The following is an 11,046-nucleotide window of genomic DNA, read 5'->3' on the forward strand; positions in this document are numbered from 1 at the left end:
ATTCATCATTCATGCATGTCAATAGAGGTCAAATGCCAAATAACGACGGATAGATTGCAATAGATCGAGTGATTAGACCCGCTTAATAACAGGCTCAATTCAGAAGAACGATTGGACCGTTCAAACAATCTGTCGTGAAAACGGAAAAGCGCCGCGACTGAATTACACTCTTATGTAAGCTACTCGAAATTTTTAGAACGCTCATCACCCTTTTCACTACATCCTTATCCATGGCCGATGAGCCAAGGCTAAAATTTGTGAACATTTTGAAGATAGAAGGCAGCACGAGCTTTGCAGTTTTCATTCAAGAGTTGTCGGTTTGTGGTATGCGACTTGAGTCAACTAATTCGTGTTTCTCTCTTTCCTCGAATCTTTTCAGATTTATGAAATTATCAATAGTCGACAAAAATTTCACAAGGTCAACGTTTTTTTAAATGCCAAACATCCACAAAAAATAGCTGTAAAAATATAGCTATAGTATAGGTATAAAAATGAGTTCTTAGAATTACAAAACTCAAGCTGAAAATACTACACGTCGTTGGAAGAATGCCCATGGACCGTCCCCGTGGAGTCAGTGTTGGGCATTTTCCCCGCGCGGCCGGCTATCTGTGCCGTTTGCACGCCCTGCGGCTCCTTTGAGACACCGCCCTGTGTCGGTGTGACCCTGATGTCCGTCGTCGCTGTCGGCACGGGTCTGTGTATCGACGGGCGTTTCGTCAGCGTCGACGGCGCTTCCGTCGCGGCACTTACTGTATGAACGGACAGGGCCTATGGCCGTGCATTGCGCAATGCGCACTCTGCAAGCATATATGCATGTAAGATTGCATGAGCCAACAACATCGTCGTATCAGTGCAGCGCCGACGCCGGGGGACCCCCGTGCCGACTGCTGTTTGTGCACGTACACACGTCAAAAGACGGCCGATGTCCACTGATATGAGACATTCGTGATGGAAAATAAGTCGTTTCGCCTATGGTTTCACTATCACCACGACCATTTTCTTCAGTTCCAGGCCATTAAAGTCTGGCAGACTTTCGATAAGTACCTCAATTTTTACTTTCCACAAATAATTTACATACTAGAAGGCAAAAAATGGCATTGTTCATTAAACTAGGGGAAGTGTTTTTATGCTCCTAACTTAGTGTACGTACTTACATAATACATTGTAGCCGTTTTCACGACGGCCATCTGGTACACATTTGGTGCACATCTGGTGCAGATCAGGTGCAGATTTGGTCAAATCAGGTTCAGTGCGTCTCTTAGTAGCTATCAGCTTGAATTGCACTGACTGCTTATATGCCTGCTTTGTTATACTCGTATTATCAGAGAGCATCATCGATTAAATAAAACACTGAAATAAATTCATAAAATAAAAATATTTGCTGTAAAAGAGATTAGGTGCAGATTTGGCCTCAAATCAGGTGCAGTCGCCGGAAAGCCCGTCGTGAAAACGGCTATTACCTACTTGCTAATAAAGCTTACACATTTTAGCAAGTAATGAAACATTTCGAGGTACCTACATGCTCAGCAACCTAAAGTCCTTCATTTCGATTTCAAATGACCGTCATATGTACATTTAAAGTTAATGAGCACAAATATAAGGTCACAAAATATTCCTTCTCCATGCTAGTAGGTTACACGATAAATAATGCACGAAATTCCGTGTATTTAGCCAGATGTTTCAGAGGGAATGATCTGCTACGACAGTTAGACTCGGCGTGTCTTGAGGCTCAGAGGCACATGTGTGTATCGGGGAATGTTTGGGGCAGCCAGGTGCGGTTGGTCACCGACTTTACCACGCAGCGGCATGGAGGAGCGAAAACTTATGTAAAAGGCGAGTACCTACATAGTCATGCGACATAACAATAAAGACGTTCATAAACTGAAAACCCGAGCATAAACCAGACGCGCACTTTAGCACGAAGCGAGTTAATTAACCCTCGCCCGCACATGCCATTTTCCCATCCTAGAACGCACATGGGGGGGGGGGGGGTGGTTGCCACCCCCCCGCGCCATTTCGTTCCTGTTGGAGATAGAGCTTAGCGGTAAGGACCAAAAAGATTCTTTGGGAAGAGACGAATCCAATGATACCCAGTTTTACCTTCTCAGGTCAGTCGTTGACCTTCCAGGTAAGGTCAAACTAAAAAATGTTGCTGTTTTGGGTCACCGTTGGATATCAAGTGCGCTGCTTAGCATATTCCGATGACGATGCCGTTTTCTGGTGCCAAGCCAGCTAGAACCTCTTTGTCACACTACCCGACCAGATTTTCGTTGCTGAGGTCATTTCAGGTCAAGCTAGGTCAAGGTCATTTATATGTGTTTGTATGTCTGTGTGTGGCTGTGTGTATACTGATGTGTACACCGATTGTTTATGTGTCCATATTACATGAAATCATGATCTGATAAGCTTTTACCAGAAATGCAGTCAAAAAACTTCACAAAAAGTAAATTTAGCTTGCCTAAAACGTAATTATCTTAGATGACCTAGGTTGACCTTGACCCTGACCTTGACACCTGTACATCGTCGAACAACATGTTCCATGATAGGTGGGAGGTAAGACTGGCAAAAAAGGCCGAAATCAAGGTGTCAAAAGCTCACAAGGCCCATAGCAAACGCAAGATGTTCAGAATTGGCCATTTGGGTCATGACATGACCTGAAAAACAAGGTCATATCTCCGAAACCAAAGGTCACAGAAACTTGAAATTTTCGGTGAACATCAAGAAAGGATAGAGGAGCAGCTATACGAAAAATCAGCCTTCTAGCTCTAAAAATGTCGAGTGCAGAGCAGAAAGACTACCTGGGGGGGGGGGGGTGGCAACCACCCCCCATGTGCGGGCGAGGGTTAAGTATGGTGCACTCAAATTGCACGATTTGGATTCTATTATGCATTTAAAACCGACGTTAGGAGACCGTCACGGGAAGCCAGATAACGAGCCAAATAATACATAATGCACGTCAACACCGAACATATCAACGTTTTGCTCCAATCAGCCTATGTTTTATCCGTTTACATTGTCACGCGAAGCTGGTAGCTCGAGTCCGTCCTTGAAAAAAAAAAAATCGGATGTGTAGTGAATGGTGCTGACTGCTGGCCGCCACCAGACACCCCATCCATGAAGATTACAAAACACGTGTGAAAGTTTGATTTAAGAGGTTTTACTTAGGCCCTCAGGCTAAAAAAAAGATGCTTATTCCATGGTGGGCTGCTTTTAACATGTGACACGAGCAACGTAAATACAAGATGGCACAGACCTTTCAGTGTACTTATCCACCAAAGTAAAATAGGTCTTTTAACAGAGAAGCTGTCATCATTGATCCTTCTAGCCATCTTCTAGCCGGAGGAGCTGGATCTGGACGCGGTGCTGCCGCCACGGTGTCCGGTCATCACTCAGACGTCACCTCCGCTCGGCGCACCACATAATCCGGCCTTTATTAGAGCCGCGACGAAGTGCACTCATTTGTGAACCGACACAACCCGAGGCGGAGCGGTTTTTCTGCTAAACTCCAACCAGGTAGTCCTGCGGAGTTATAGGTAACCGAATGTGGAAAATACGAAAATTGCCTCTTAGCGCCGCAAATTAAATTAATTAGCTCCGGTATCTACCTAATCGTAGCTAGGGTTTATTATTTATATTTTTTTCAGTCTTTAACGTCCGATGCTCAATTCCTTACTGCACATCGGGTGCATGTAACATGCGGGTACCGTTTTACTCATATCCGGGTGTCCCAGAAGTCTTGGAGCCATTTCGGTCACGTATTATTCGCATGTGCACGCACAAAAAACAAATAAAACTTAAAGATATCAGTTAATTAATGTTTTATTACGGAGCGAGCGAAGCGAGCGGAGTCTTTCCTTAGACTAACGGAAATTTCTGAGTATGAGCGGCCGGCCGGCCGTGCGGACGCTTTTGCGAGGCTTATATCTCAGCAACCACTTGACCGATTTACATGCGGTAATTTTTTTTAGGGTAGCTTCATTCCTTCTACCAAGTATTGGACTATTCCCGATACATGTGGGTGACCCCTTATGCACGTGCCACGTGCAAAACGAAGAGGTGTCAGTTTTGTAATTGTTGCAATATCTCGGTAACTACTTGGCCGATTGCGCTGAAAGTTGGTATGTAGGTAGGCACCCACTAGGCACTGCATATCCATGTGCCAGAGTTGGGGTGCTGCTGCACGTGCGCACGTGCAGGGGTCGTTTCCAGATCTCGAGAACGGCTGGATCGATGGCGCTCAAATTTGGTACACGGTTAGGGACCAGTTAGTAGGGTTCCGTGCACAAGTCAGTTGGGACCCATTTTGCACGTGCGCACGTGCAGGGTGCCGCTTCCAGATCTCGAAAACGGCTGGGCCGATTGTGCTCAAATTTGGCACATCGCTAGAGACCGGTTAGTAAGGTGCCGTGCTCAATTCAGTTGGAGGTACCCCATGTTTTATAGGTTAGACTGTAGGTAAGTTAGATGATGCAGGTGATTTGAGCTAGGCTAGGTTGATATTTTTACTAGCACCATTAATAGCCGTTTTCACGACGGGCTATACGGCGAGTGCACCTAATTTGACCAAATCTGCACCTTATCTCTTTTACAGGTAATATCTTTATTCTATGAATTTATTTCAGTGTTTTAATCGATCCGCACGTTTCTTCCTACAAGCTATAGCTTGGCCAGTAGGTAGCGGCGGAGCACCTTCAATTAAGGGGGGGGGGGGCACTGCCGACTTTTGGTCCCATTCTTTCCATGCAACGCCCATAGGGCTAATGTTAAAATGCCAAAATCAAAGGTGGGCACGGTGCCCCGGTGCCCTCCCCGTTCCGCCGCCTATGAATTCTTGGCCGGTCCCGACCGGCCAACACACAACGTCTGTCAAGACAGCCTCAGATTCAGATTCACTTTCAGAATCACATTCGGACCCCCTTAGATTTTCATAAAAACTGGTCCATGGGTACAGTTTTGGACGCTGATTCCAATGGTGAAGTCTGTTTTTCGCCACATATTATACTTTGGCCCCTAGAGGCATTCAAAGTTTTTTTGGGGCGAAGGGGGACCCCCTTAGATTTTCATAAAAACTGGTCCATGTGTACAGTTTTGGACGCTGATTCCAACGGTGAAGTCTGTTTTTCGCCACATATTATACTTTGGCCCCTAGAGGCATTCAAAGTTTTTTGGGGGAAGGGGGACCCCCTTAGATTTTCATAAAAACTGGTCCATGGGTACAGTTTTGGACGCTGATTCCAATGGTGAAGTCTGTTTTTCGCCACATATTATACGTTGGCCCCTAGAGGCATTCAAAGTTTTTTTTTGGGCGAAGGGGGACCCCCTTAGATTTTCATAAAAACTGGTCCATGGGTACAGTTTTGGACGCTGATTCCAATGGTGAAGTCTGTTTTTCGCCACATATTATACTTTGGCCCCTAGAGGCATTCAAAGTTTTTTGGGGCGAAGGGGGACCCCCTTAGATTTTCATAAAAACTGGTCGATGCGTACAGTTTTGGACGCTGATTCCAACGGTGAAGTCTGTTTTTCGCCACATATTATACTTTGGCCCCTAGAGGCATTCAAAGTTTTTTTGGGGGAAGGGGGACCCCCTTAGATTTTCATAAAAACTGGTCCATGGGTACAGTTTTGGACGCTGATTCCAATGGTGAAGTCTGTTTTTCGCCACATATTATACTTTGGCCCCTAGAGGCATTCAAAGTTTTTTTTGGGCGAAGGGGGACCCCCTTAGATTTTCATAAAAACTGGTCCATGGGTACAGTTTTGGACGCTGATTCCAATGGTGAAGTCTGTTTTTCGCCACATATTATACTTTGGCCCCTAGAGGCATTCAAAGTTTTTTTGGGGCGAAGGGGGACCCCCTTAGATTTTCATAAAAACTGGTCCATGTGTACAGTTTTGGACGCTAATTCCAACGGTGAAGTCTGTTTTTCGCCACATATTATACTTTGGCCCCTAGAGGCATTCAAAGTTTTTTGGGCGAAGGGGGACCCCCTTAGATTTTCATAAAAACTGGTCCATGGGTACAGTTTTGGACGCTGATTCCAATGGTGAAGTCTGTTTTTCGCCACATAATATACTTTGGCCCCTAGAGGCATTCAAAGTTTTTTTGGGGCGAAGGGGGACCCCCTTAGATTTTCATAAAAACTAGTCCATGGGTACAGTTTTGGACGCTGATTCCAATGGTGAAGTCTGTTTTTCGCCACATATTATACTTTGGCCCCTAGAGGCATTCAAAGTTTTTTGGGGAAGGGGGACCCCCTTAGATTTTCATAAAAACTTGTCGATGTGTACAGTTTTGGACGCTGATTCCCATGGTGAAGTCTGTTTTTCGCCACATATTATACTTTGCCCCTAGAGGCATTCAGATTCACTTTCAGAATCACATTCGGACCCCCTTAGATTTTCATAAAAACTGGTCCACGGGTACAGTTTTGGACGCTGATTCCAATGGTGAAGTCTGTTTTTCGCCACATATTATATTTTGGCCCCTAGAGGCATTCAAAGTTTTTTTTTGGGCGAAGGGGGACCCCCTTAGATTTTCATTAAAACTGGTCCATGGGTACAGTTTTGGACGCTGATTCCAACGGTGAAGTCTGTTTTTCGCCACATATTATACTTTGGCCCCTAGAGGCATTCAAAGTTTTTTGGGGAAGGGGGACCCCCTTAGATTTTCATAAAAACTGGTCCATGGGTACAGTTTTGGACGCTGATTCCAATGGTGAAGTCTGTTTTTCGCCACATATTATACTTTGGCCCCTAGAGGCATTCAAAGTTTTTTTTGGGCGAAGGGGGACCCCCTTAGATTTTCATAAAAACTGGTCCATGGGTACAGTTTTGGACGCTGATTCCAATGGTGAAGTCTTTTTTTCGCCACATATTATACTTTGGCCCCTAGAGGCATTCAAAGTTTTTTTTGGGCGAAGGGGGACCCCCTTAGATTTTCATAAAAACTGGTCCATGGGTACAGTTTTGGACGCTGATTCCAATGGTGAAGTCTGTTTTTCGCCACATATTATACTTTGGCCCCTAGAGGCATTCAAAGTTTTTTGGGGAAGGGGGACCCCCTTAGATTTTCATAAAAACTGGTCCATGGGTACAGTTTTGGACGCTGATTCCCATGGTGAAGTCTGTTTTTCGCCACATATTATACTTTGCCACTAGAGGCATTCAGATTCACTTTCAGAATCACATTCGGACCCCCTTAGATTTTCATAAAAACTGGTCCATGGGTACAGTTTTGGACGCTGATTCCAATGGTGAAGTCTGTTTTTCGCCACATATAATACTTTGGCCCCTAGAGGCATTCACAGTTTTTTTTGGGCGAAGGGGGACCCCCTTAGATTTTCATAAAAACTGGTCCATGGGTACAGTTTTGGACGCTGATTCCAATGGTGAAGTCTTTTTTTCGCCACATATTATACTTTGGCCCCTAGAGGCATTCAAAGTTTTTTTTGGGCGAAGGGGGACCCCCTTAGATTTTCATAAAAACTGGTCCATGGGTACAGTTTTGGACGCTGATTCCAATGGTGAAGTCTGTTTTTCGCCACATATTATACTTTGGCCCCTAGAGGCATTCAAAGTTTTTTGGGGAAGGGGGACCCCCTTAGATTTTCATAAAAACTGGTCCATGGGTACAGTTTTGGACGCTGATTCCCATGGTGAAGTCTGTTTTTCGCCACATATTATACTTTGCCACTAGAGGCATTCAGATTCACTTTCAGAATCACATTCGGACCCCCTTAGATTTTCATAAAAACTGGTCCATGGGTACAGTTTTGGACGCTGATTCCAATGGTGAAGTCTGTTTTTCGCCACATATAATACTTTGGCCCCTAGAGGCATTCACAGTTTTTTTTTGGGCGAAGGGGGACCCCCTTAGATTTTCATAAAAACTGGTCCATGTGTACAGTTTTGGACGCTGATTCCAACGGTGAAGTCTGTTTTTCGCCACATATTATACTTTGGCCCCTAGAGGCATTCAAAGTTTTTTGGGGAAGGGGGACCCCCTTAGATTTTCAAAAAAACTGGTCCATGGGTACAGTTTTGGACGCTGATTCCAATGGTGAAGTCTGTTTTTCGCCACATATAATACTTTGGCCCCTAGAGGCATTCACAGTTTTTTTTGGGCGAAGGGGGACCCCCTTAGATTTTCATAAAAACTGGTCCATGGGTACAGTTTTGGACGCTGATTCCAATGGTGAAGTCTGTTTTTCGCCACATATTATACTTGGCCCCTAGAGGCATTCAAAGTTTTTTTGGGGCGAAGGGGGACCCCCTTAGATTTTCATAAAAACTGGTCCATGTGTACAGTTTTGGACGCTGATTCCAACGGTGAAGTCTGTTTTTTCGCCACATATTATACTTTGGCCCCTAGAGGCAGGAATCAGCGTCCAAAACTGTACCCATGGACCAGTTTTTATGAAAATCTAAGGGGGTCCCCCTTCCCCCAAAAAACTTTGAATGCCTCTAGGGGCCAAAGTATAATATGTGGCGAAAAAAAGACTTCACCGTTGGAATCAGAGTCCAAAACTGTACACATGGACCAGTTTTTATGAAAATCTAAGGGGGTCCCCCTTCGCCCCAAAAAAACTTTGAATTCCTCTAGGGGCCAAAGTATAATATGTGGCGAAAAACAGACTTCACCATTGGAATCAGCGTCCAAAACTGTACCCATGGACTAGTTTTTATGAAAATCTAAGGGGGTCCCCCTTCGCCCAAAAAAAAAAATTTGAATGCCTCTAGGGGCCAAAGTATAATATGTGGCGAAAAACAGACTTCACCATTGGAATCAGCGTCCAAAACTGTACCCATGGACCAGTTTTTATGAAAATCTAAGGGGGTCCGAATGTGATTCTGAAAGTGAATCTGAATGCCTCTAGGGGCAAAGTATAATATGTGGCGAAAAACAGACTTCACCATGGGAATCAGCGTCCAAAACTGTACACATGGACAAGTTTTTATGAAAATCTAAGGGGGTCCCCCTTCCCCAAAAAGACTTTGAATGCCTCTAGGGGCCAAAGTATAATATGTGGCGAAAAACAGATTTCACCATTGGAATCAGCGTCCAAAACTGTACCCATGGACTAGTTTTTATGAAAATCTAAGGGGGTCCCCCTTCGCCCCAAAAAAAACTTTGAATGCCTCTAGGGGCCAAAGTATAATATGTGGCGAAAAACAGACTTCACCATTGGAATGAGCGTCCAAAACTGTACCCATGGACCAGTTTTTATGAAAATCTAAGGGGGTCCCCCTTCCCCAAAAAACTTTGAATGCCTCTAGGGGCCAAAGTATAATATGTGGCGAAAAACAGACTTCACCGTTGGAATCAGCGTCCAAAACTGTACACATGGACCAGTTTTTATGAAAATCTAAGGGGGTCCCCCTTCGCCCCAAAAAAACTTTGAATGCCTCTAGGGGCCAAAGTATAATATGTGGCGAAAAACAGACTTCACCATTGGAATCAGCGTCCAAAACTGTACCCATGTACCAGTTTTTATGAAAATCTAAGGGGGACCGAATGTGATTCTGAAAGTGAATCTGAATGCCTCTAGGGGCAAAGTATAATATGTGGCGAAAAACAGACTTCACCATTGGAATCAGCGTCCAAAACTGTACCCATGGACCAGTTTTTATGAAAATCTAAGGGGGTCCCCCTTCCCCCAAAAAACTTTGAATGCCTCTAGGGGCCAAAGTATAATATGTGGCGAAAAACAGACTTCACCGTTGGAATCAGAGTCCAAAACTGTACACATGGACCAGTTTTTATGAAAATTTAAGGGGGTCCCCCTTCGCCCCAAAAAACTTTGAATGCCTCTAGGGGCCAAAGTATAATATATGGCGAAAAACAGACTTCACCATTGGAATCAGCGTCCAAAACTGTACCCATGGACTAGTTTTTATGAAAATCTAAGGGGGTCCCCCTTCGCCCAAAAAAAAACTTTGAATGCCTCTAGGGGCCAAAGTATAATATGTGGCGAAAAACAGACTTCACCATTGGAATCAGCGTCCAAAACTGTACCCATGGACCAGTTTTTATGAAAATCTAAGGGGGCCCGAATGTGATTCTGAAAGTGAATCTGAATGCCTCTAGGGGCAAAGTATAATATGTGGCGAAAAACAGACTTCACCATGGGAATCAGCGTCCAAAACTGTTCACATGGACAAGTTTTTATGAAAATCTAAGGGGGTCCCCCTTCCCCAAAAAACTTTGAATGCCTCTAGGGGCCAAAGTATAATATGTGGCGAAAAACAGATTTCACCATTGGAATCAGCGTCCAAAACTGTACCCATGGACCAGTTTTTATGAAAATCTAAGGGGGTCCCCCTTCGCCCAAAAAAAACTTTGAATGCCTCTAGGGGCCAAAGTATAATATGTGGCGAAAAACAGACTTCACCATTGGAATCAGCGTCCAAAACTGTACCCATGGACCAGTTTTTATGAAAATCTAAGGGGGTCCGAATGTGATTCTGAAAGTGAATCTGAATGCCTCTAGGGGCAAAGTATAATATGTGGCGAGAAACAGACTTCACCATGGGAATCAGCGTCCAAAACTGTACACATGGACAAGTTTTTATGAAAATCTAAGGGGGTCCCCCTTCCCCAAAAAACTTTGAATGCCTCTAGGGGCCAAAGTATAATATGTGGCGAAAAACAGATTTCACCATTGGAATCAGCGTCCAAAACTGTACCCATGGACCAGTTTTTATGAAAATCTAAGGGGGTCCCCCTTCGCCCAAAAAAAACTTTGAATGCCTCTAGGGGCCAAAGTATAATATGTGGCGAAAAACAGACTTCACCATTGGAATCAGCGTCCAAAACTGTACCCATGGACAAGTTTTTATGAAAATCTATGGGGTCCCCCTTCCCCCAAAAAAACTTTGAATGCCTCTAGGGGCCAAAGTATAATATGTGGCGAAAAACAGACTTCACCATTGGAATGAGCGTCCAAAACTGTACCCATGGACCAGTTTTTATGAAAATCTAAGAGGGTCCCCCTTCGCCCAAAAAAAACTTTGAATGCCTCTAGGGGCCAAAGTATAATATGT

Source organism: Amphibalanus amphitrite, unplaced genomic scaffold (genome assembly GCF_019059575.1).
Source record: "Amphibalanus amphitrite isolate SeventyFive unplaced genomic scaffold, NRLGWU_Aamphi_draft 000025F_arrow, whole genome shotgun sequence".
Taxonomy (NCBI): Eukaryota; Metazoa; Arthropoda; class Thecostraca; order Balanomorpha; family Balanidae; genus Amphibalanus; species Amphibalanus amphitrite.